The 26,312-nt window shown below is 48.5% G+C and overlaps 1 long non-coding RNA gene across 1 annotated transcript; it reads left to right on the top strand.

Moving 5' to 3' along the window:
* The first annotated feature begins 11,672 nt into the window (after positions 1–11,672).
* Positions 11,673–13,754, top strand: LOC106150299. The gene is made up of 2 exons (XR_001237030.1): positions 11,673–12,723; positions 13,124–13,754. It is a non-coding gene; the product is annotated as an uncharacterized LOC106150299 (long non-coding RNA).
* Positions 13,755–26,312: the final 12,558 nt, after the last annotated feature.

The raw sequence follows: 26,312 nt of genomic DNA, 5'->3' as shown, positions 1-26,312 counted from the left end.
TCCTTCAGGCCTCCGAGCTCTCCTTGTTACAAGCTTTTCTGGAGCTATAGTGTGCCCAAGAGACCACAGGGGCTGTCGTCAGCAGGTCAGAGTCACCTGGCTGTCACTCTCTCTGCCACAGCTGGGGACATTTAATGTCTTCTATCAGACAACTAATCAATGTTCTCAGAAGCCCTGGATCCAAGATGGCAAGCAAGTCTTCCGGAAAGATTTCCAAAGAATTCAGAATAAAGGGACAGGAGCACCACTCTTCCTCCCTGAAGGCAGATGGCGACACAGCTCATCCATGAAACTCCTGGGAAACGCCACATGAAGGGCAAACATCACTAGAGAGAATGTCTTTCCATTCTCCAAGTGAGCTTGCTGTGTGTTACAAGTCCAGATGGTGTCAGACAGCAGGGCATCTGTGAGGATGGGACAGGACACGCATGGGCAGGCCTTACTTTATACGTGTCTCCAAGGCTGGTACGTAGCTTACTGGCCTCTTAGCAGGCCCTGCCTCAACCACCTCTCAAAACCACCAGAGCGGGGCCATAGCACTGTTCACGATGTGCTGTGTGTGTGGTGGAGGCAGACAAACCACGAGATTCCACCCCACAGGAAAAGTGTACACACACACACCAAAGAGTATTCACCAAAGGATCTTTGCTTGATGAGAGCCAAACCCAGGGAAGATGTGGGTAGGGAAAGGAGAAGGGCTGTGGAGGGCACTGCAGAGACCCCTGCAGAATCCGGCACTGTGGAAAAACCAGAAATGCCGCTCTGGTGAGGAAGGGGTGGGGGACACAGCTCAGCAGCAGCCAGAGTAGAGGGCACTGCAGCATCCCACCTTGGTCGTTCAATCTCACACTTCTTTAGAAAAACAAATAAACCAACTTGAACAGATATTATTTTGTATTAATACAGCACCTTCTCCAAGAAGCTTAAATGCTTTACAGACAATATTTCTAATCAACCCCCACGACAACACTGTGAGGGAGGAATTACTCCCACTTGATAAGACGGGGGGGATCGAAAGCACAGAGCCTGAGCGGCCTGCCCAGGTCACACGATTAGGTTCACGGAGGAGCCTGGACCCGAGCATGTCGGCCTCCCAGCTCCCAGACAAACACCTCTTGAGAGAATCTTTGGTCAGTGTCTTTAAAGACAGCATTAAGAGCACTATGTTATAAAAACAAGGCTTTCCACCGCCATCAAAGAAAGGAAGACCAGCGCTGACGGTTAGAAGCCATGAGACCAATACAGGAGCACATCTCTTCCCCTCCCCTCTCCTACGCCACCTAGCTCCTGCTTTAAGTATCTTCTAGTGCAATTTCGTCTTTTTTTTTTTTTTTTCCGGGTGCCAGGAATCAAACCCACGACCTTCCGCTTGCCAGGCAGGCACTGTGCCACTGAGCTAAATCCCCAGCCCTTAAAGGTGCAGTTTCTAAGACAGAAGCCATGTGACTTAGAAGTGGGACTTAATTTAGAGTACTTACTTTTAGTTATGACAATTTATAGAACTCTTTCAACATACAAAATATGCTACCCCAACAAACACATGGCACTCACAGAGCAATGAGCCCTGTCTGCAGTGTTACCTGGCCCGTTTCAGCCAGCCAGCCAGCCACAGACCGCCTCACGATGCCATCTTGGCGGTCTGCTTACTTCCAGACCTGTTTCCACTTCTCCACGAGCACACCGCGGTCTGCGAGCTCTCAGTCTCACACCCTTGCGAACATCCAGTGTGCGTGGCTGTGCTCCAAGCACCCACACGGGTCCCCCTGGTGCCTGCATCACACAAGGACACCTGTCAGGCTGCCAGGTGGCCAGGACAGGGAGGAGGTGGGCCTGAGAAGTGTCGGGGCCCTGACAGGCTGAGGGGCAGGGCAGGGCAGTGGTGCTAACATTGCTCACATTTTTCTCCACGTTTTTCTACTGCCAGCTGGGGAAGTCCGGCTGGACCTGCCTGGCCTTCACTCTGCCTGCAGAAAGGTGAGTGTTCTTACTTTGGATCTCATGAGAGCTGGCACGAGAAGGCGCTGGGAGACAGACGCTTACCTCACACTACTGTTCAGCCTGGAGGTTTGCGTGCCTGCCGAGCACATCACATTCATCATCTTGTTCAACCCCAGGGGTAGGTATCATTACCGAGGAAAGAGTCCTAGGGCACCGCAACCCGCGGGGGAAGAGTACGGCTCCACTCCCAGGTCTGTCTGATCCAAATGCTCCTGTGTCAACCGCACTGTCTCAGGACCTGGCACACCCTCACCCACGGACCATCCCTAGGCCAGCTCTAAACCTGGTGGTCTCTGAACACTGACAACAGGTACCCGGAGGCTTCTAGGAAAATCAGGGGCCTGGCCAGCACAGGGCTCAGGGCACCATGACTGTCTGCAACAGGCACGAAACAGAGGAGCCCAGACCTCAGCACCCCCGCAGGGGAACCGGGTCTGGGGTCTGTCACGTTCTAGGTGAGACTGCAAATGGCTGGGCTGAGGATCTGCGGCACAGACCCACAGGGTCCCTACGTGACCCGTGTCTACCTTTTGCTTTGGCCGATCTTTCCCCCACAGATCTAAAAGGACAGGCCAGGGGTAGGAAGGTCATACCAGCAACCTTCAACCTCACTGGCATTCTGGACTCTTTAGCAGTCTTTGGGGCTGGATTACCAACACTGTTTTATTTCCTTTCAGAGTACAAGTGGTTCACACGCTCACTTGGCATCTGCAGGGGTTCTAAAGGGCATGGATTCTAACGAAAAAGGATTTTCTTTGTTGGGGCAACCAAGGGGGTCACGGGAAGCAAGTGGACCACAGGCTGCGAGGCTGGGTGTGTGGAGAGGCACTAGCACCTGATCACAGTTTCAGCTCCCACCCCACCGCGCGTGAGAGTCCACAGCATCCAACACCCACTCTGCTCACTGATGCAATGGGCAGCAAAGCAGGAGAGTCTAGAACACCGAACAGACCGCAGTCTCTCTGTGAAACTGGTGAAGGAAAGAACGCATACGCTAATCCTGATCTTAGTCAGTATCTGCTAAGGAAAAAGCTGACCCGAGTCAGTGAAGTATCCGACTGACCAAAGCACACTGGAGAACCACATTCTACTGAACAAAAGTTTCCAGAATAGAGGAGAAATACCTGAGAACTTAGGAGACTACTGCAGAGAAGCAGAGCAAAGGCACGATTCCCAGCACACATGGAGGAAATGCAGGTAGTATTTTTAAATCTTACTGAATCTTTGAAAAGACCGATTCTCACTATGATTTAGGAAAGAGCCGGGCTTACTGAGCGCCTTCTGTGCATCAGGCGTTGAGTAAACTTAAATTTTTTACAATGATCCAATATTCCCAATTCAAAGATAATAAGATGGATGGAAAAAGTACAAGTAATTTGTTCAAGATCCTACAGTCTTATGTGATTGTTGATTTGAAACATGACCTTATCCCTGGTCTTAACCATGGCTTTGAACCCTAAGAGTGTACTGCTTCCTACAAGAAAATAGCTTGTGATCAGAAATTGTTTTACAACCCACACAGCTGAACATAATGCAGGATCCAGACTGGACGTCAGAGCAGAAGAGACACCGTGAGGGCGATGAGCGGCGCTGACAGGAAAGGAGGCTGGGGGCAGGTCTGTGCGGACTCTGACCTCTTTGCAGCCTTCCCACACAGCTACAATGATCCAGAATAGTTTTATTAAAAATTCAAAACGAATTACATATGAAGAAAGAGCTGATATCTCCAGCAACACAGAGCAAAACCAGGAAGAAGTTTTCCTGCGATTTAAAGAGACTGAAGGGACACAACAATCAAATGTAATGTTGAAATATGCGCTACATTTAGATCCCAGTTCAAACAAACCACTTGGAAAAGCATACCCTGAGGACAAGCGGGCAATTCCGATTATAGGCCACGTAAAACAATGCCAGGAACCGTGGCACATGTTGTCAGGTGAGATGGCAGCATGTGGCCCTGTGGAAAAGTGGGGACCTTTGCCAAGACCCGTACTGAGGTCCTCTGGTAACAAGTTACCTGGGCCTGCTTTACTTAACTAGATTAAAAGAAAAAATGATGAAGCAAAACAGCAAAACAGTGAGTCTGGCCAACAAGCACATGGAGATTATTTTATTTGTTTTTTTGAGACAGGGTCTTGGTATGTACTGCAGACTGGCCTTGAATTCAGGCATAGAGTCCAGGCTGGCCTCAAACTCATGGCAGTTGTCCTGCTTCAGCTGTTCGAGCGCTGGGATAGCAGGCTAGTGTACCCATACGCCTAGCTCATTTATTCCATTTTTATATTGAAATTTTTCTTAAACTGGTGGAAAGGTAGAGAGGCTGCCCCAAGGAATGAGGACAAGAACAAAGGCCTAGAGAGAACCCTGTAGTGAAGGCCTGCGGGTGCCAGGCTGCAGGCTTTACGGCCACAAGGAAAACAGGCACCTAGGCTTTGAATTCTGGTCTGGGAAGGTCACAGGCAGGCAAACATCAGGTGTTGTTCCAGGCAGCAAGAGGACCCACAGGGGTAGGGGAAGAGTTTTCCACAGGAGAGGTGGGTGGGGGGACTGTCTTCACGCTCTTCTGGGTAAACAGGTTACTGAGACCAAATCCAGCAAGAATAGCACTCACACCTACACAGGAAATTCTTTTGCATGTATCTAGCCAAATCCTGTCCCAGATAAGGCCACTTCAAACCCCCAGTGCTCTCCACCAGCCTCCTTTCCCACCACGGCCAGCAGAGGGCCCCGCCTACTTCAGAGAAAGGCAAGGCCTGGAAAGAAGCCACCACACTAGCCTGCACGACCTGCTTTCACCGTCCTACCCGCTTCCTCCTGGCTGAGTTCAATATAAGGTACAAACAAGCCCTATGCTGAGTCTCCACATAGTACCCCGTCCTGCTCTGGCGGCACTAATGACAACCGTGCTGTTCACGTGTGTAACCCTCACAGCGCCCTGTGACTGAGCAGTACCCTGCTGTGCAGCAGCTAACGAGGGTCCACCCACAGGAGCTCGGCAGACCAGGTTGGGACGAGCATCCTGCTGCTGCCCCCTCAAAGTCTGCCTGTGAGAAAACAGATTTTCAAAGTGTTCTCTCCAACACAATACCGTACAGCTGTGAAAAGACTCAGGTATTCCTCAGTGAAGGACCTACCTGTTTGACAACTATTTGGACTTATGCTGCTTGGACTTAGGCTCAGTCCTTTTTCTTTTTTTAAATACAGTTCTGCACATCTTGTTTATAGAGCTGCAATGTCTTTTTTGGCACAGTACACCTCGTGTAATGTCTGCGGACTGTACTGCACAGCACAGTCCTGTGGTTTTATGTTCTGTTATGCATTATAGCACTGCATGTAACAGGCATGCAAATACAAGCAGTCATCAAGCTGGAGCTTCCTTTGACCATTTCTTTGTTTTGACACTGTAACGTGCATCCTATGTACAATTCCTCAATTAGCTACCAAGTCATTTAATGATCTAGTCACAGGAATGGAACTCAGTCCTTAAATGCCTGTAATTTCATGAAAGCTACATAAACCCACAAAAACATAAAAATGACTGAAAAATGCAAATTGCATGGTGACACAAATAATGTGTTACGGTTTGTATCCAGATGTCCCCCCAAAGCCTCATGTCCTATTGGGTGGGGCTTTTCAGAGCTGGCTGGATGTAGGGTGTGATGCTGAGGTTAAGGGTGTAAGGTACTAAATTAGTCCACTGACTGGAATTAGCACAGTTCTAGGTGTGGCCGAATGGATAAGACAGAAGCCCGATGCTGAGCGTGGGTGGCACCACCAGAAAGGCTTGTGGCTTGGATAGGATAAAAGAGAAAAACAGGCTCACTGCTTGCTGCTTCACTGCCTTCTGCCTGACCTGCTATGGACCGTTTCTCTTCTGTGATGGCCCTCTGCCATGCCACCCTGCCTTGCAGCCAGCCAACTACAAACTGTGAGCTGAAATAAACCTTTCTTCCTTTAACTTTGGGTGTTGGCTATGCTATTTCAGCAATGAGAAAAGTAACTAAGACAGTGTGACACTATGTAAAATCTGGGTTCCATCACCAGCACTGCCAAACGAAAATCAAGCAGCACTCCTGAGGATGTGTCCTGAAATGTAAAGACAGCACGGAAGCGACAGCGGTTTCTTCTGGAGGAAACAGGAAAGTACTGGAAAAGTACACTGGGAGATTTCAACTGTTACTTTTATGTCTCAAGGTGGGTGATGCATAACTGGAGAGTCTATTTCTTTTTATATTTTCATTTTTTAAAATTCTTTTCATTTTTGCTTTCATATTTTTTAAAAAGAATATGCTCATAAGGCCACAGTTTCAATGCACTGTTTCTGCCACCGCGTGGCTCAATTCGGTATTACACGCACACAATGTGCAGAAGAAAGGGGCACGGTCAAGTCGCCGTCCCCTGAATGAACCTGTGAAAGACATGGTCTTGGCGAGTGTCTTAGTCCATCTGGGAGCTATAACAAAAAACACCACAACGAGGGGGCTTGTAAACAACAGAAAATTATTTCTCACAGTCTGGAAACCGCCAAGTCCAAGACCAAGATGCCAGCAGACTCTGGCTGGCTCACAGGTGGCGCCTTCTTACTGTGTCCTCACACGGCGGGGCACACAGTGGTGGGGCACTGAGTCCACTCACGAAGGCTCTGCTCGCCGCATCTCATCCCTCACAGGAGGCCCCACCTCTGACCAAGGAGTCCAACGTATGGTCTGTGGGGGGCACAAACACACAGGCCAGTGCGGAAGGCACAGGGCGCCGCCTCCCGCCCGGCTGCGCTGCAGTCGCCTTCCCCCTCCCACAACTACTCGGCTTCCCGGCCACGTGTCCCAGGCTCTGCACGCTTTCCCCTTTCTCCAGGACTCTGCCACTTCTCCACCCAGATGAGCTTCTAGCGCCTCCTCCTGGGAGTCCTACCACACACTCAGGAGAGAGTAGAAGCAGAGGGAAATGGGGACAACAGACGATACCAAGAATAAATAAAAATATCAAAAGAGAAATTTTCAAAAATTTATTTTAAAAATGGCCATTTGAGCAGGCACTTCTTTCACCTTGACACACACAGGTTCCTAAGATGTTAGCAACAGAATCTACCTTAATTTTAGCAGGTCTGTGTGTTAAATGTCTCATTTTTAACAAAAAAAATACATCTTAGGTTGTCGCAGAACCTGTGGGATCAATAAAGAACTCAGCATGCGGCAACACCTACCCACAGGGAGGTCTGCCACCACCGGCGCCCCTGGTGTGGACAGGGCCCAGGACACCCTACCCTGGTCGCTGGCCGTGCCGCCCACACTGGCGCCACCACTGCCCTAGATGCCAGCTGCTCTGCAGCATGATCCCGGGGCATCATCCTCTGCATCTCCAGTTCTCAGGTCCAAGTCCAAGGAAGGCACAGCTGACAGGTGCAGCCCTGAGCTGGGGGGCCTCTCAGCTACTGGGTGGGCGTATGCTTCTGTGTCCTGCTGAGACCCACACTCATCAAGCGATGGTTCCCATGGAAAAAGAATGACGATGGGCCAGGGATCTAGCTCAGTGACACAGCACCTGCCTGGCAAGCGCAAGGTCCTGAGTTCAATTCCAAATACCAGAAAAAAAAAAAAAAAGGACAAGGCAGCGACCCTCTGAGAATTTTTCCCACAGCTGGTGCTCTTACTTAGCAGGGACATGGAAAATGGATGCTGCCGCACAGTCTGTCCAGCTAACCCCTCTCCCATCTGCTCCTGCTTCACCGGAGGCTGAGGGGCAGAGCGCAGGGCTGACTGTCGTGCACAGTTCACCAGGGGGCAGCACAGACAGAGGGAAGCTGGGTATGCTAGTGAGAAGGACGAGGCTATGGGGATCCAGTGAAGACTCACCTCGATGCAATTAAAATGTTATTATCTAGTCATTTCTACTAAGTGGATCACAGAGGTTAAGAATAAAAGATCTAGCCCAGTGTGGTGGCGCATGCCTGCAATCCCAGCAATCGGAAGGCTGAGGCAGGAGGATTGTTGTGAGTTCGAGGCCAGCTTGAACTGCATAGTGAGACCCTGTCTTGAAAAAACAAAAACAAACAAACAAACAAAAGAATAAAAGGGGGCTGGGGATTTAGCTCAGCGGCAAAGCGCCTGCCTGGCAAGTGCAAGGTCGTGAGTTCAGTTCCCGGTACCGGAGAAAAACCAAAAAACCAAAAAAAAAAAAAAAAAAAAAAGAATAAAAGATCTGAAGGCAGTAGTGGTCTGAACAGTGTTTTAAAAGCTGCTGTGGAACCTCTCACGGCAGGGACCACAAAAATAACTGATTAATATTTCAGGTCTCTGTTGACAAAAAAAGGAAAGACTCCCAGCCCTTCCTTTTTCTCTTGACTGATAGGCCCACTCCCTGCCTCCTGGCTTCCCACCACCCCCACCTCTGCAGCTGCTCCAGGGCCGTCCTATGCCTTGCCAGTGCTGCTGTGGCCGCTCTGAGGAGAGGGAGGGCCACACGTGACTACGCAAAGATCAGGGAGGAACCAGAGGCCATTGCTGAGATCCTCAAAATTCCCCAATCCCAACGGGCTGTGATCGCCACTGCTGCCCCTTCTGGAGACTCCTTGAGGGCTGGGACAGTTGTGATTCATCCCAGCCCTGTGAATGCTGGGAGGTATCAATCAAGCAGTTGCTTCTCCCCCTTGTCACCAGGACAGCTAAGGTGTCTCAGACATCCCAGAGCTCTCAGGCAGACAGCAGGCTTGACATACAGACCCATCCCATGTGGTCCTATCTCCTCCATCTCCACTTCAAGTTATCAAAACATCCACAAAGTGGAGGCACCTGTGCACACCTGGGCTGCCCCTCCTCTATGAGCAGCATCCCTTGCACTCCTCGGGTTGGTCCAGCACTGTGCTGCCCTGCTCCGTGCTCCTGGCCTCAAACTCTCAGTGATCTTCCTGCTTCAGCCTTCTGAGTGCTGGGATTACAAGTGTGTGCCACCATGCCCAACCCTGTTTTCTTCTTACAATAAAAGAACCACATACCAAGTTCTGGTGAAAGAATACAAGAATCTGTTTGGGGTTGGCAGTGTGTAGATCACTTGCCTAGCATGAGCCAGGTCCTGGGTTCCATCCTCAGCATTTAAAAACAAAAACAAAATGACAACAGGGGCAGAGAGAAAGGCGGGAGCAGATGCCAGAGGGAAGAGCAGGTGATGCTCCTGGCTGCAGGGCAGTGTCAGAGGGGTACCTCCAGCCCAGGAGGCCATACTAACTCATGGCATGGAGCCACCATGGTGCCCCAGAGGAGGCTGGCCAGGCTCGAGGCCCCTGTGTGACCTCAGCTGCAGATCCTGTGCTTCCTCTTTGTAAATCAAACACAGTGGGATATAGCTCAGTGGCACAAGCGCCTACCTGGCAAGCACAAGGTCCTGAGTTCAATTCTCAGTACAAAAAAAAAAAAAAAAAAAATCAAACACAGAGGATGCTTGTTTATCTTATAGTCTTGTTTTTCTGTGATACTGATGGCTGAACCCTGGGCCTTTTTACAGTCTGTTTTATATTGTTATATTACGTTATTTTATTTGTGCCGAGAATCAAACTCAGAACCTTGCACTTGCCAGGCAGGTGCTGTACTGCTGAGCTATATCCCTGGCACCGTTTTTATTTTTGATTTTGACACGGGTCTTGCTAAGTCTTAAAGTTGCCCAGGTGGGGCTCAAACTTGCCATCCCCTGCCCTAGTCTCCTGGAGTGCTAGGAATACTGTTGTGTACCACCATGCCTGGTTGTAAGGATATTTTTCACTTGAAGAAATAGAAAAGACTATCCTAAAACTGAACATGAAAGCTGAGTGGCACATGCCTAAAATCCTAGCACTCAGGAGGCTGAGGCAGGGTAACTGCCGAGTGTTCCAGGCCTGCCTAGACTATGTAGTGAGTTTGAGGCCATCCTGAACTACATACCATTATATTCCTGAAAACAAGACCAGGTTTATATTAATTTCTGCTGAAAAAGATGCACTAGGGCTTATTTTCAGAGGACACTTTATTTTTTCTTGTACAACAATCTACATTTACTCATGTACACGAATCTACACTTACTGAAAGACAGCCACACCATCTTATTCTGGAACATCACCGTAACTCTCCAAACTGAATTCTGGCCTGACTCATTCCGGTAGAGCCACCGGCCCCCAGCTCCCCCGTCCAGCCGTAGCACTCTCCTTACACGAGCACTTCTTGTCCATGCAGCCTGCGCACAGAGCACCGCCTGGGCTTGCATGCTGGGCTGCAGTCTCCATTAATCCAGGTGTTGACCGAACACTTACAAGAGGAGTGGCAACAAAAATGACGATGGCAAGCGCGATGGGCCACAAAAAAGGGATGAAAAATTGCAGGCACCAGACTTCAGAAAGTGTTTCTTTATTTCACATGAGTGCATTAAATACGTCCTTTACAACACAAGGCGTATTGAATTATGAATATTCTTTTTCTTTTTTCTTTTTTAAGACAGGGCTGCACTATGCAGCTCAGGCTGGCCTTAAACTCACTTTGTAGCCCAGGCCAGCCTTGAACTCACAGAAATCCTCCAGTCGCAGCCTGAGTGCTGGGATTACAGGTGTTCGCTACCTCACCCGGCCCTGAGGAGTCTTATTAGATAGCACCATGTCTGTCCGCTATCAAGTGTGCCTGTCATTCATCACTGTGTCCCGTCATTTGTCAGTAAGTCTCAAGTTCACCTGTTTACATAGGTGTTTTCCCTCTCATCCAAAGGCGCCTGCCTGGGTATTTACAAATATGTAATTATTTACATTACACTTATTTCAAGTATTAAAATCAATATTTATTTATGTTTAATTATATATTGTTATTTTATAATTCAATACATCTGTCTTGTGTTGTTTTTTTTTTTTCCCTCTGGTACCGGGAATTGAACTCATGACGTTGCACTTACCAGGCAGGCACTGTGCCGCTGAGCTAAATCCCCAGCCCCCTGTCTTGTGTTTCAACAGACATATTGGGCTGACCATCTTAACGGGGGGCTTATTTTTGGGGTAGGGTTTATATTATGAGCACCCTGAAAAATTATGCTAAGGCTTATTTTTCTAACTAGGTCTTATTTTTGAAGAAATACAATAGTAAGGCCCTGTCTCAAAAAACAAAAGCAAACAAAAAACCCTTATTTAAACAGCAACCTGGGGCTGGGGATTTAGCTCAGCGGCAAAGCGCCTGCCTGGCAAGCGCAAGGTCGTGAGTTCGGTTCCTGGTACCGGAGAAAAACCAAAAAAAAAAATAAATAAATAAACAGCAACCTGGTGACTGGAGGAAAATGCCTGTAAACCCTATGTATGGCCCCATCTAGTCTGACATTTACACTATGCAGTGAATGTTTGCAACATTAAGAAGCTGGATTTTTAAAATGAGCAAAGGGCTTGAATAGACATTTTTCTCCAGAGAAGACACAATGGACATGAAAAGATGTCCAACATCACTAATCATTAGGGAAACATGAATGTAAAATGATGCAACTGCTCAAAAACGTACAAAATCAAGTCACCATACGATCCAGCTGGATCTACTTCTAGACGTACACACAGAGTTGAAAACAGACTTGAAGAGAGATGTTCGGATCCATGTTCATGGCTGCATTATTCACAACTCAAAAAATAAATCCACTCAAGTGAGGAAGCTATCAAACAGCTGAGAGGTTCCATTTAAGGATGAATGGATAAGCACAATGCGGAACATACACGTAAAGGAACACTATCCAGTCTTAAAAGGAAGGCTGCTTTAATACACGCTACAACATGGGTGAATCTAAAGACATGGGTAACGAAACCAGTCACCAGTGGACACACACTGCATGCCTCCAGCTGTGCGAAGTGCCCAGGGCAGCGGCACGCAGACAGGAGCAGGACGGTGTGGCCAGGCTGGCAGGCGGTGTGGGAAGTGCGAGTTATTAACGACTCCCCGGTCTCCACCCCGCTGTGTGTACAGTACACCATTGAGTGTACAGTACCGCAGTGTTAAGTTCAATGGTTCACAGGGGACAGCTTATGTTGTGGGGGTTTTGCTTGGTTTTTTTGTGCAGTGCTGCGCGTCAACCCCAGGGCCTTACTATGGAACTTTGTCCTCAGCACTGTTCATTTTTTAACTTGAGGATTTGCACTGTAAAATGAGGGCACTGAAGGACTCTAACTTTGGAGTTTTCCCCTCCTTATTCAAGTGAAAGAACAGAATGAAAGCCTCACACCTAAAAGTACGAAGTGCAGGATCCAGGTACACTGATTCCGAGCTCAAAGCTTACTACATATCAACAAAATAACAAACAAAAAGCAGAACAAAAGCAGCAAGTGTAACAGGAAAAGACTGGGAGACAGATGAAGAGGGACAGAGACGACAAAAGAAACAGAATCACAGGAAGAACGATGAAGGGGAAGTCCCAAGAACGTTTTTTAAAGTAAAGAAGCACGGATGAAATGACTAAAGATCTTATAAATACAGGATGATCTCTGTTTTCCTGGAAGCCTGAAACTATCACTTATATCCCCCGGGTAGAGCTGAAGTCTAGAAATTCCCATATAAGGTCCTTTCAGCCATGGCTGTTTCCTCAGGCATTACAGCTCTCATCTGAGAAAGGCAGTAGCAGAAGAGTCTTCCGCAACAAAGCCACACACACTAAAGCTTGTGGCTTCCATCCTTCCCAGTGGTGAGGACGCCACAGAGCTTTCCGGGGCCGAGGGGTGGAGACCGGCGGGTCGTGACCTTACAGCTCTCCGTAAGTAGCCCTGCAGGCAGGCAGAGACGTCCTCACGCTGCTGCCTGCCACCTTCTGCCCTGCCATAGCAGCCTCGCCTTCTCTCTGTGCCCCTCCCGCCTTTCTGCCCACAGTTCTTCCCAGGGGCTTCAAAGCAGGGCCACTACCTTTGATTTGCTCTTAGGATGAGTCTCTCAACTGTTTTCTTAGACAGGGTAGGTAGCCAGGAGCCACATGATATAACCTGAAACGGGGCTCATCCAAATAAGATCTGCTTTAAGTGTAAACTGTACAATAGATTATCTCGATAACTTTAAAATATCGATTACATGGTGTGTATATTACCTGGACCTAACAGTCTGATATACAAATGGGATTAAATGAAATATGCCACTGAATGAATTCTACCTATTTCTCTTAGCATTGTGAATGTAGCTACTGGAAAAACCTTACACTGCACATGGAGATCTCTACGGGATAGCACTGCCGCAGGTCATGAAATAAGCCTGGGCTAAGGACAAAAGAAATGGATCCCACAAGTGCTTTAAGGAGGAAGCCCTGAAAGCTCGGCAGATCCTGTTCCAACTCAGGCAAAAGGAATCCCTGTGTCTAACCACGCCGCAGGGGAGCAGCCGCCTGCTCCAGAATCCCGGCTCCAGGACCTACCAGCCAGGCAGGTTTCTGTGCTCACAGCTCAGATTCTTCTACATGGGCAACACAAAACTGGCTCCCAAGCCGGAGGGACTGTAAACACAAGGAACGCACTCCAGCCTTCAGCAACGTGGAGTGCATTCTCAGCCAGGGCCATTTCCCTTCCGGTGGGAGGTCGGCAGGCACACAACTGGGTCATCCAGTGGTGAGTCACGCGTGGGCTCCCGCTCTTCTGTCCTCCGTTCTCTTCACTCCCCAGAATGCACCCACGCAGCTAACCTGCAGGCACCACTCCCTTCCCCAAGGGACGTTACTTCTCCAAGCCCACGGTCTGCCATAAGCCTCTCCCCTGCTCTTTGCTGGTCCTTGACTTAGTTATTAAAATTAATCTCGAAACCTCACTGCTGCTCATGTTCACCTTAGGTCTGTCACCAACAGCTTATCACTATATCTGGACTCTATGGCTCTGCCACGATTCCATCTGTTTTAGGTGGATACTCACTCCTGCAGTGTGGGGATACATCCTAGTTTCCTACTAAGGACCCACGAGGAATGCAACATCATGCCTGAAGATCCTTACAGTGATCTTAGAAATAGGTAAAACACACTGAATGCTGACTTTTAATCACTGGCTCATTGAGACTGCAGGGGTAAAAAGTACCTTGTTTGACCAGGAAATCCCTGACTTGGAGGGATATGATTACTTCCCACTGTGCAGCAGCAGCCCACTCCACGCTCTGAGGCACAATTCCTCCCCTGGAATACCATTTCCTCTCCGCACCACACCTTCCCCAAACCCTTGCCATTTGGGGGTCTAAGTGCTGCTCTGGAGCTTTGCCTTCAAGTTCCCTGAGGGGCAATGAGACTCAGTCTTTGTGAGCCCTTCCACAAAAAGGCCCAGCAGGGCAGCCAGGGAGGGGCGGCTTGAAGGAGGACCAGTCTGCCTGCTCCTCCTCAGCGTCCCTAGAGAAGCAGGAAATGGGAACAGAAGCAGGGAGTGAGGGGAAAATGGGAGCAGACTCAAGAAGCAGGAAAGAAAAAGGGGCCTTCTCCGCAGGGGCATTGGGCAGCAGAAGCTTGGAAGACATGCTACTGTCTGAAGTGGAGAAAAACCAGCAGGTTGCCAGGTACTGCACAGAAGCTGGTGCTCTCAATTCTGAGGTCTAGTGGTCTGGACCTTGCAGGAGACGGGTGTGAGGCAATGCAGAGGACAAGGCAAGGCAGGACAGTCTGGTGACAGCTCAGAAAGGTGAACACGGATTTTGTGACCCAGCAGCTCCAGCTCTGGGTGTAAGCACAAGGAGTTGGAAACGGGGCCTAGACTCCTGAACACCACGCTCACGGCCACACTGTCTGCCACAGCTGCAAAGTGGAAACAACCCAGCGTCCCTGAATGTATGAAAGGCAGGTACAATATGGTAAACATGGAGTGAAACAACATCCGGCCATGAAAAGAGGAAGTCTTGGTGGAGCTACAGTGTGGACAGAGCTCCCACACCATCTGCTACGAGAAAGGTCAGGCACAGAGGACGGGAGCTGTATGAATCCACCTCCTGGAAATATTTAGAGTGCGGAAACTGGAGAGGTTACCAGGGGCTGGGAGGGGGTGGGGAGCCACTGCTTAATGGTTACAGAGTATCTGATGGTGGTGATGGAAAGTGTGCAAAGAGTGGTGAAGGTTACACAACACTGTGAACATAGTTGATACCACTGAGTTGCATGCTTAAAGTAACTACGCTGGCTTATTACTCTGTGTCATACACACCGAACACCTGCTGAGCAGCGACAGCCCACCAACATCAAGCTAGAATTCCTTTATGCACATCATCTCAATCCTCACTTCTCATATACTTGATAACACTGCTGTTTACAGAAGAGGGCTCTGTGACTCGGACATTAAGTTGCTCAAAACAGCCAGGTGAGGTGGCGTACACCTGTAATACCAGCACTCCGGAGACTGAGATCAGCCTGGCCTAGGTACTGAATTGAAGGGCTAATGGCTGAACTATATGGCAAGACCCTGCCTCAAAGAAAAAAAACTGCTCAAAATCATATAAGCAGCAGGTATAAGATCTGAACCTACAGTTCTAAAATCCAGTTTTTCCAATTCCTTGGAAACTGTAACACAATGTTCAAACATAAACAGCCCTAAAAATAAAGAAAAAAATGAGAGAAGTATACTCTCCTTCCAAATCTGAGTTAGTGAGCAGAAGGACCAGGAACAGCTGAACCCCAAGAACTGCATGTCTAGGGCTGGGGATTTAGCTCAGCGGCAAAGCACCTGCCTGGCAAGTGCAAGGTTGTGAGTTCGATTCCTGGTACCGGAAGAAAAGATTAAAAAAAAAAAAAACTGCATGTCTAAATGCTGTACCAGGCAGCAAATGAAAATTCACTTAGTGTATTTTTCAAGCCATAAGTATAAAGATACGTATCGAGAGAATATGTGTCTTCACCCCTCCAAAAAACCTCGTAAAAATTATTTTTCAGTCTTCCACGTTCTATATACCTATTTGGAAGCGTCACCTGGCATGTTAAAGTGTAAAGTGTCCATTTCCCCCAGCAGTACCACCACACATCAGCAATATTCGGTGCATAAAACACCTCCTGTACACCAGCCCCCTTAATTCCATCACCCACTGCTGGGACACCAACCTCTCCTTCAGTGCCTATTCTGACAAGCTGTGGTCCAGGATCAGCACAAGCAGCACTGCTCCTACATGCATCCTTCTGAGAATGACAGGAGAATAAAATAGCCCTAAGAACTCTTGGGCAAGCCCCGAGAATCACAGAAGGTCCTTGGTATTTAAAAAATGAAGCCTCTGCCAGGTGGGGTGGTGCACACCTGTAATCCCAGCACTCGGGAGGCTGAGGCAGGAGGATCACTGCGAGTTCAAGGACAGCCTAAGCTACAAAGTGAGTTCAAGGCCAGCCTGAACTGCATAGTGAGACCCTGTCTCAAAAAGACAAAAAAGAAGCTTGAAACCTTTTTTGGAGTTCCCTATAGGCTTCATCTTCCACGGAGCTACCTGCTGGCAGCAAGCGACTCCGAAGGAGCTTAGGGTCCTCTGGGCCACCCCACCACATCCTCTGCTCAGCCTCTGCTGCCCGATGCTCGGCGTCTCAGCTCAGCAGCTGCAGCCGTTTTCCAGTCACCTCTGTACTCTCTGAACCGAGCGCAGTGCTCAGCATGGAGCAAACACTCCAGAATGTCAACCGAATGAAGAACCTGATGACAAAACCTCTCCTGTGGAATTGCTGTCTCTACTCTGGCCCTCCTCACCCATCCTCCACCCTGTGACAGTATCACTACTTCAGTGGCAGATCAAAGAGCTAACCTTTTACGGTCCTACATTTTCTGTACACTGCCTTCCAAACCCGCGACCGATGCGCAGCCTCACTCCGTCACCCTCATCCCTCAGACATCTCACAGCCCAGCACCTAGGACACCCTTGGAACGCTGCACCGCTTATGTCCTGAACAGCTGCTACTCTAGGCACCTGGAATGCAGGGTGAGCAAGAGGACCAAGCCCCCACTGGATGGCTCTTACAATCCAATGGGAAAGACAGAGCAATCGTAAGCACAGCACAAGGTACACCCAGCAAGCCCTGGAGAGTCAGAAGCAAGACTGGGGTCTGGGTAAGGCGGGAGGCAATGGAGGACGGTGAGCGGAAAAGTAACACTGACCTGCAAACCTCTGCTCATGCTGTTATCCACTCTGACCAGAACCCTCTTTCTTATCACTTCTTAAACCCTTCAAAACCCAGCTAAAAAGTCACTAACTCAATGGTGGCATCCCTGAGAATTACCAGGCACCCACCTTTTTGGTTATCCCCTAAAACTTGACACCATTTATGTCAAGATGTTTGGTTATTGGTGTACTTTTTTTCAAAACACCACATTTGTATGTTCCCCTGGCATATTTTATTCATTTTTATTCTATTAGTCACACATAATGCCCTATTTGCAAGCTATGTGTGTATGTACCATTTTAATAACTGAAAGATCAAATTAATCACCCCTTTTTAACTTTTTCTTACTCCTGATCACTATGACTTCCTACATATGCCACATACACAAAACTTTGAGACTCCCTGATGCATCCCAATCTGTATCAGAGGTATATTCCTTTTACGATTAACATTTTCTTGGAGATTAACTGGGAAATTAGTATTTTCATAAACACATTTAAATCTCTAAGGAAATTCACTTTATAAGGCAACTCACACAGCAAAGTACAAGATCCTTTCAGGGTAAATAATCACTTCTTAATAAATGTTCTGCAAGTTTAGAACTGGTTCATTAAGTTTTCTTCAAGAATGAATAGTCTGCTGATTTTTTTTAAACAGAGTTTTATAGGTTAATAAGTAAGAGTAACTCTTCAACTAGTTAAGCTGCATTTTTCCTACATGGCAAGGACAAAAGTTCACAGTGTTACACAGTACATTTTCTTCCCAAAGACCCCAGGCATAATTTCTGTTTAAAACATTTGTAACAATGCAATGGCATGAAGCACTACTAAGGTCTTTTAAATACAAGGCTCCACAGGACCACAAAGTACACGATGCCAAACGCGATCACGACCGATTTTTTCTTTGCACACACAGGGTGCGCTTCCCTTCCACACCTACCTTTACTTTGCAAACAAAACATAAAGTTGCTTTTGCACATATTTAACAATAAAATATACACCTGAAAGTAAGATCCAAAACACTTACCCTGTGCAACAGGGAGATTTTAATTAGCACAGCTAAAGGTTACTACAACTTACCCAAGATCCTTTCCGTTACTTCGTGTGGGAGTTCAAATATCTTTTCTATTTGCTTTTAAGTAACTGAGAATGACAGGTCCACCAATAGCACTCGGTATGCAGCTGATTCAGGTCAGGTCGTTCCTTCTCTCCAACTCTGCCCTCTGTCCCGGTTACTCTCCACGCTCAGGACCCCCACAACGCTAGTGAGATGCCTGTAGTATCTCCATGTACCCTTTTAACTCAGAATAAAGGCTTCCCTTCTGGTACTCTTGCTCTTATTTTAGTTCATTTATCAGGGTTGGGCAGAGGCAGCACAGTGAGCTATCTGTAAAGGGGCCCATTTTCCATGCTGTAGAGAACTTCCTCATCCTAGCTCCGTATCTGTTGCCTTGAGCTATATTTGAGTCAGTGGAACCAGGCTGAGGGTTTTTTCCTGCATTCAGTCACATCATGTGGCATGGTGTTACATGATAAACCACAGTTCTGAAGCAACAGGGCAACACCCCTATATGTTGTAACTCATATCCTGTGTGGAGCTAAGAATTCAGCCACAGACTTACTGAGTGCATCTGTAATATGCAGAAAAATGGTCAGTAATGAATGGACACAGGAGGATGTGAACCTCCATCTAATGAGCCTCTTCCTCTCTGATCATGACAGCACCTACCTGTCTGGGTTAACAGAGCTTCTTAGTCTCCTCAGGAGGCCTCACCCCTTGAGTGCTGGTGCCGTGTCTTGGTTTTATCATCCTCCAGTGGGAAGGCCCAGCCAGCTTGGAGATGGAAACTGTGCCTTCTGTCCTGCACATCCTTGACCAGCAATGACGAGGAGGCACATGGCCAACGTGCTCAGACCCTATGCACTGACTCCATGGGAGAATAAAGGGACCCTGGGTGGCAGCTGAGGAAGAACCTGAGAGCAGAGTGCAGCTCTGCTCTTCCATGGAAGCTTCCTTGTACCAGTGTGTCCTTTGGCCCAACTCCTTGGGGAACAGTCATTTTTAGGATGGCAAGTGCGTCTAAGTTAATTGCTAGTGGGCCTGAGTTAATTGCTAAAACAAGAAAGCAACTCATGGCTTGCACATTACCCAGCACTACAGAGGGTGCTAAGGCAGGGACAGCAGATCTGAAAGGCGCTGCTGGGGTCGGGGTGGGTTGTCCTCACAGGTAAGCGAGGACTGTATCCAAGATGAGCTGAAGCACAATGAGTTCGAGAACTCGGGGCTCCGTCCAGCAAGGAGGGGGAGACACAGGCCTCACTTCCCAGCTGCAATCTAAACTCCAGCCATTAGAGCTGATTCTGGATTCCTCCCTCCACACTCAGTGCAGTTAAACTCCAGGCAGGATCTTCCTGGCTTTGATCTGTCCGTCTGTTTACAGGAGGTGAGAGTGGAAGTGAGGAGGAAGCCGACAGTGAAAAGGCCGACATGGGCAAGAGCACCCCCAACACACACAGAGATACCCCAAAGGCAGCTGGAAACAGAGCCAACGTCTTCTGTCCAGGATATGAAATTCTAAGTCGCTTTTTTTTGGAGATAGGGTCTTGCTACATATTCCAACCTAGTCTAAACTCATGGCGATCCTCCTGCTTCACCCGAGTGCTGGGATTATAGGCATGCACACCACGCCTGGCGTAAGTCACTTGAGTTATTTATTGCTGTTAAAGCCTAGGAAAGAGAGATAGCTGACATCTTCCTGTACTCTAGTTCTTTTCGCCTTGATACTGAAGGCTGAACCCGGAGGCTTTGCACTGAGTTACATCCCAGCCTGTTTTTCTTTATTATTCCTGAGACACGGTCCTGACAAGCTGCTCAGGCTGCGTCCAAATGCCTGTGGCACCACACCTGGCTTTTGATCCGACTCTCCTCATCACTGAGCACTGCGAGGAGACAAGCAGACACTGAGACGGAAAGGGGAGGCACACTGCTCTGGGAGGAGACCAGGACAGTCTCTGAGGGAACATTTAAGCTGGAGCTGAAAGAACGAGAACTTGGGGCAGGAAGTTCTGGACGGAGGAAAGTGAGGCGCATCCTCTTCTGGTGCCGTGTATCATCCCAGCGGCCACCCCTGCTCTGCGAATGGAAGGCCCTGGGCGGCTCCCACTTCCCCTGTTTATGAGCAGTGGCAGGCTGGACTCCACGCCACGAGGTGCAACGCCCACAGCTGGGCGGTGGCGAGCAGATGGCCATGCAGGACACGGCTCTGCTGCCAACTTCTCTGCTCGCCTGGGTCCTGTCTGTGCGCAGCTCCCTTCTGAGCACTGCCTCGGTCAGCCCCACCCATTTCCTCCTGTGGCAGATATTACTTTAGGCCGCATGAGGACAGCGTACCTCTGGAAAGCTCTCCCTCAGGTAACCCTTCTGCCCTCATCTTGCTCTGATCCCGGGTCCTTCAGTCTCAGGGTAGGCCAGCTGGAGGTCAGTCTGTATCACACGCCAGCCAGCTGCGCTCCTTCTCCACACTTACCCACCTGGGGCGTGGAGACAGGCTTCCGTGTCTGCTGCTTTCAAATCTGTCTGTCTGAGTTGCTCTCGAGCTCCCGTCACACCTGCTTCCTGTGTGCAGACAAATTTTCCTGAGTAGACTCACCTGCCATTTACTCCTGAACACTCTGCAGTCTGGGAAGAGCTTTCATAAAGTCACCGTCATTTCTTAAAAGTCAAATCCAAAAGCAAACTCTCAGTCCTTCTCATACACGTGACACGTCTACGACAACGCTCTCCCAGGAATTCTAAGCCTTGGCTTCCAGACCCTCACTTGTCATCTCCCTTGCCTGCCTTTAGCTGCAGACACCCCAAACCCTGCTCTGGGTCCCTGCTTCCGATTGTACATTCTCCCTGCTGACTCCCACAGTCCTCACTGTTCAGCTACTCCCCAGATGCCAGTAACCCCCTCTGGACCTTCACATCCACACAGCAGTGCCGGTGGGGGGCCTCCATGTAGACCTAAACGAACCATTCACTCTTCTTCATCACGCCTACCTCCAAGTCTCCCTCTAACGTACCCACTCCAGTACAGTGACATTATTCAAGCAGCCACCCAGGCTAGGAATCTCCCAGTCATCCCCGACTTCACAGCAGCCACTGCTGCTCATCCCAACCCTTGTCCCACCTCACCCCGCTGTCACTTCCACCCGGATCCAGCCTTCTCCGTCATTCCCTTGGCCTGCTGCGACAGCTTCAGTGGAGTCCCTGTCTCCAGCCTAGTCCCGAAATCAGATCCAAACTCAGCCAGCAAGCCACCTGAGTCATCGCCCTGCTGAAAGCCTCCAGTGGCTCCCCACTGCACTGATGACAAGTAACCCACTGGGACAGCAGATACACCCCAACATGACCTGGCTCACCAAGCTTCCCGAACCCTCACCTCTGGACACTGTCACACTCACTTTATGCACCAGAGCAACACTCACACCGTGTGGCCTTCATCTTGAGGCTGGTGCTTACCCTGGCCCTTCGGCCTGGCAGGACTTCCTCTCTCTGCCCTCACCAGCTCTAACATCTTTGACAACTCAGCTGGAGCATCAGCGTTTTGGAAATCCCGCCCCATCCCTGGGCAGCCTTGCTCCTGTCTGGACCAGCACACTTCCCTGGGAATCTTTTAACGCCTTCTCCTTTGCACTGCAAGGGCTGTTCTATGAGCTGCTTTTCTCACCTCCTTGAGGGCAGGAACTAGACTCCTACTCATCTTTATGCCGCTGTGTCCATGGCTGGCACAGATACAAGGTATTTAATAGGGGTAGCAAAGTCTTCTAATATGAAATATACAATTGTGTATTAATTTCTGGAATATATAAAGAATTCAAAACACAAAACAAACAAACAAAACAAAACCCCACAAGTAATCCAATCATTGTATGGGCAAATGAACAGAGAATTCACAAAAGAAGTACAAATGGCCAAGAACGTGAGAAAAATGTTCAATTTCTTGAGCCATTAGAAAATGCAAATCAGCACTGCAATGAGGCTCTGTCTCACTCCAATCAGAACGGCTATCATCAAGAACATACAACGATGAATGGTGGTGAGGGCTGTGAAGGAGAACCCACCTGCACTTCCAGTGGGAATGTAAACTAGTACAACCACTATGAGAGTCCTCAAAGCACTAAAAACAAAGCTACCATCTGATGCAGACACACTATTCCTGGTGTATTACTGAAAGAATTAAAGACACATTACAATGATACACATATATCCATGTTTACCGTGGCCCAGTTTACAACAGCTAAGCTGTGGAAACAGCCTAGATGCCATCAACAGACGAACGGGTAGTGATGGGTTATACTGGGCGGGCGCAGGGACAGTCTCGATCCCACTGTTGCCCCCCACAGGAAGTGCTGAGTGGACACTGCTGCTTGCTGATTCTGTGTACGAACGGCAGAAAACTCAGTCTGCTCCTCTCCACGGAGGGGCCTACAACTCTGTGCACTCTTCAGCAGCGGCTGGGGGCCCCAGGGGAAGAAAAGCCCTTTCACCCAGACCTAGCCACTCTTCTTTATTCCTTCATGACTCTTAATGGAAATAAAGACAATCAGGATGAATGCCTTCTACAGAATACTCTAATGGACACAGTCATTTTTATTTTTTGGTACTGGGGACTGAACCTAGGACTTCTGCGCTGAGATGCAGCCAGCCCCTCTCCATGCCCTTCTCAGATGCACGGCTCTCCACACCGTTCTCACCATCCAAGATGCTGTACGATGTTTTCTTGGCCATCCCCCCGCCCCCGTTTGCCCGGACACTCAGTCTGCTGCGTTTCCTGCTGCAGCTCCACAGGCTTTGAGCAGTATGTGCTATTCTGTGCCAGTACAAGTGAGTTCACTCAGCCCTGCCCTGGGGTAAAGTCTTATTTCAGGTCCCTGTTCTGAGGAGCACCCAGAAATAAAATATGCTTTGCACAATGGCTGGCACTTCCTAAGTACCCAACACTATCTTCTCCTTTCATCTCACAAGCCACAATGGCCTTCCAAGGGGAAACTCTAAAAGCCTGGCCCAAAGACCATGGTCCCCAGAAGGGGAGAATGGAACACCAGAGCGGCGATCAAGGTGCTGTCCGTGTAGGGATCTCATCTGCAGGGATATCAGTGCAGAAACTGAGCAGGAGGATTTACCACTGTGACAGAGAAAATTTCTAACTGCTGAATTTAAAGAGGAAAAAGTTGGGCATTGTATTCTTGTGATGTTTTCTCCCGAGTAATCCATTTTAATTAACTTCTGTAAGTCCCAATAAGCAACAGACCAGAAAAGGCTTTTCAAAAACCCTCATCACTACCCTGGGGGACACTCGTAAGTTCGCTATGGCCCTGCACACCCGCCAGGATTGTTGCAGAAGTCCACTGGCTTGGTCCAGAGGCGGCCAGAATGAGGAGCCAGGCCGCTGCAATGGCCGGGAATGCAGAGGAACTCACGTGACTTTTTCAGAAGGGTTTCCTGTACACTGGAAGGTAAGAGTCCAGGGACAGAGAGAAGGATCCCAAAGGAATGTGCTCATCCTTATTCCTTCCCTAGGGGCGGGGGTGAAACTGAGGACCTCACACATCACACAGGCTGCCTGATGCTCATTTTGTTTATTATGGTGACAATGAATGGCCTGTCCTGAATGAATGGCTTCTTTTAAGTCAACTGTATTTCAGTGAAGGGATATTCAGGAAGGCAGGGGAGAACTTTAAGCTGCAAAAGATGTGCATGTAAAACAGGGCTAGGACATAAATCCATGATAAAAAAGCCTAGTCCCTCAAACATGTTTCTAAACTAGTTTTTCTGGTGGTTTTGTAATAAGCCATCTGTAACATAATTAGTATATACAGATAAGCTCAACATGGATTTTATTACAGTTTTGCCAACGTTACACTAAATTCAGATTTTCCATAATCCCAGCATTTGGGAGGCTGAGGCAGGAGGATCACGGCGAGTTTAAGGCTGGCCTCGGCTACATAGTGAGTTCAAGGCCTTCCTGAACAGAGATCTTGTCTCAAAAAAAAAAAAAAAAAAAAAATCAAATCAGATTTTCCCAATGAAATATCTCCTTACCTACCCCTTTGAAACATGAGAGAACATAGTTCCTGGCTGGAAGATCATCTGTTCCCTGGCTGGGGCAGCCTCAGCAGAGCAGAATGTGCTGAAGGAGATGAATTTCAAGTCTCTCGGTTGTCCCCTCCCTGTACCAAGCAGCTCTCTTAAACATCGTCTTTAAGCCCACCGTCCTCCATCTGTATTTTCTGGTCATGGGGTTATGTCCCACATTTTCAGAAACTAATCAACAAGAATCTTTAAAGACGGACTCAGTCTAAAACAAACATCTAGAACACTGAAACACCACCTAAAGGACCCCTTCTTCTACCGCTGCATTAATAAGCACTTACACTCTTTATGCCTTGTATGGCGCTGCTTTCTTCCCTCCAGTGCTGCTCCAGTGTGAGGCATCACGAAGCCTTTACAGGACGCTTAGAGCACTGAGTTAGAGGAGTACAGTGTACAAAAAGCAATTATGGGCTTCTGTGTCTATTTTCAAAGGGCCGAGCAGTCTCTCCGCAGAAGGCTCAGTGTGCCTAGCATGCTGAACAGTCGGGGAATGCTGGCCCAAATACTACAATTACCGCTCACACTGATGTGACCCACAGAATCAGCTACGCACAGCTGCTTGCCATTGCATGGAAGTACTGTGATTGAGGATCCTCATCTATCAAGTCACAGTAATACACAATGTTTAGCTCAGTTTCTCTATCCTTAGACAGATCTGTCTTCTCTCTCAAAAGGTTATTGAACAGACAAACTGCTGTGCTGTCACCACCACCACTGCCATTGGAGGTAAGCAGTCCCCAGCCCTCACGAGCATCATCTTCTCTCCTGCACTAGCAGCTTCTGCAGGAAGGGCTGCGTCCCTCACACCCAGCAGACACAGATGCTGCAGAAAGGAGTAAATAAGGGTACGACAAGGTTCCTATAACCTTATTTAAAGCCGAGACATTTTAACAGGAGACCCACACATTCAAAAGGCGTTTCCAATCAGCTCTGGACTAAGTCTTTTTGGAGAACCTGTTTCTTGCCTTTGGGGAGGAGGTGGAGTCTCTCCTGCCCCTCCCCAGGTCCTCGGACCTTACCTGCGGCCTGATCCCTCTTCCTCTGGTCGCCACTTGGTCTGCCAACTCTCCTGCTCCTCTCCTGCGCCTTGCTGGGCTGCCACAGTCCCTGTGGGATGCTGTTGTCCACGGAGAATCAAGCTCTCTCCCAGGCCTGGCTGACGTTGGCTACTAGTGTTCACTTCTGGGAGTGCAAGGCCTCATTAGTGCGCTGCTGCAAAGGTCTCCTCCCCCGCCAACCTGCCAGCAATGTCTGGACTTCAGGGAGCCTGGGTTTCTAGAAGCAGTGTCTTCAAGCCAAGAGAACAGGATTACTGGAAGGTCTCGATTTACCTTCCAAAAACAAACAAATAGAAATAAAGAAACATATCCTAGGAGCAAAGATTCACTTAGACTGTCTCCATTTATGCGGCAGCAAACAAGCTAAGATATACGTCAGTACAGTCTCCCTTAGATATTGACTCCTTTCTCATCACTTTCCTCTGCCCTGAAAACACACCATGATGGAACAACAGTCTCTTCAACAAAGGGTGCTGGAAAACTCCATCTCCATCAGCTTTCTCCAAAGAATGAATCATCCACAAAAACTCACTCAAAATGGACTACAGACCTACACATAAGCCCCCAAACCACAGAACACCTAGAGAAGATATAGGAGAAAATCTGTACAATACTGGACTGGGCAATGACTTCTTGGATAATGCACCCAAGACAGCAAAATGTGTCCTACCTAACAATGCAGTACCATGCAGCCTTGAGCAGGAGGGAAAGCCCGTCAGGTGTGTACATGAATGAACCTTGAGGTCACTGTGCTGAGTGATGCAAGTCAGTGGTGAGAGAACCGAGTCTACAGGACTCCACGCACATGAGGTAGCTATGGTGGCTGAATTAACAAAGAAAAAACAGTGGCCACCAAAAGGAGGAGATGTTTAATGGGTGTAAAGTTTGAGTCTGCAGGATGAAAACCTTCTGGAAAGTGGTTTCACGCCAATCTAAGTATTGTTAGCACTACTGAACTATATAGAGTTACAGAGGTACATTTTAGGATGTGGAGTTTAACAAATACAAAACCCCCAGCATGGTAAATGTGAAAGCGTATGCATGTGGGTGTTACACTTCTGAGAGTCACTTGCC

The sequence above is a fragment of the Chinchilla lanigera genome, unplaced genomic scaffold (assembly GCF_000276665.1).
Source record: "Chinchilla lanigera isolate Chin_1 unplaced genomic scaffold, ChiLan1.0 scaffold00069, whole genome shotgun sequence".
In the NCBI taxonomy this organism is placed as follows: Eukaryota; Metazoa; Chordata; class Mammalia; order Rodentia; family Chinchillidae; genus Chinchilla; species Chinchilla lanigera.
This window is presented reverse-complemented; position numbering and strand designations above follow the sequence as displayed.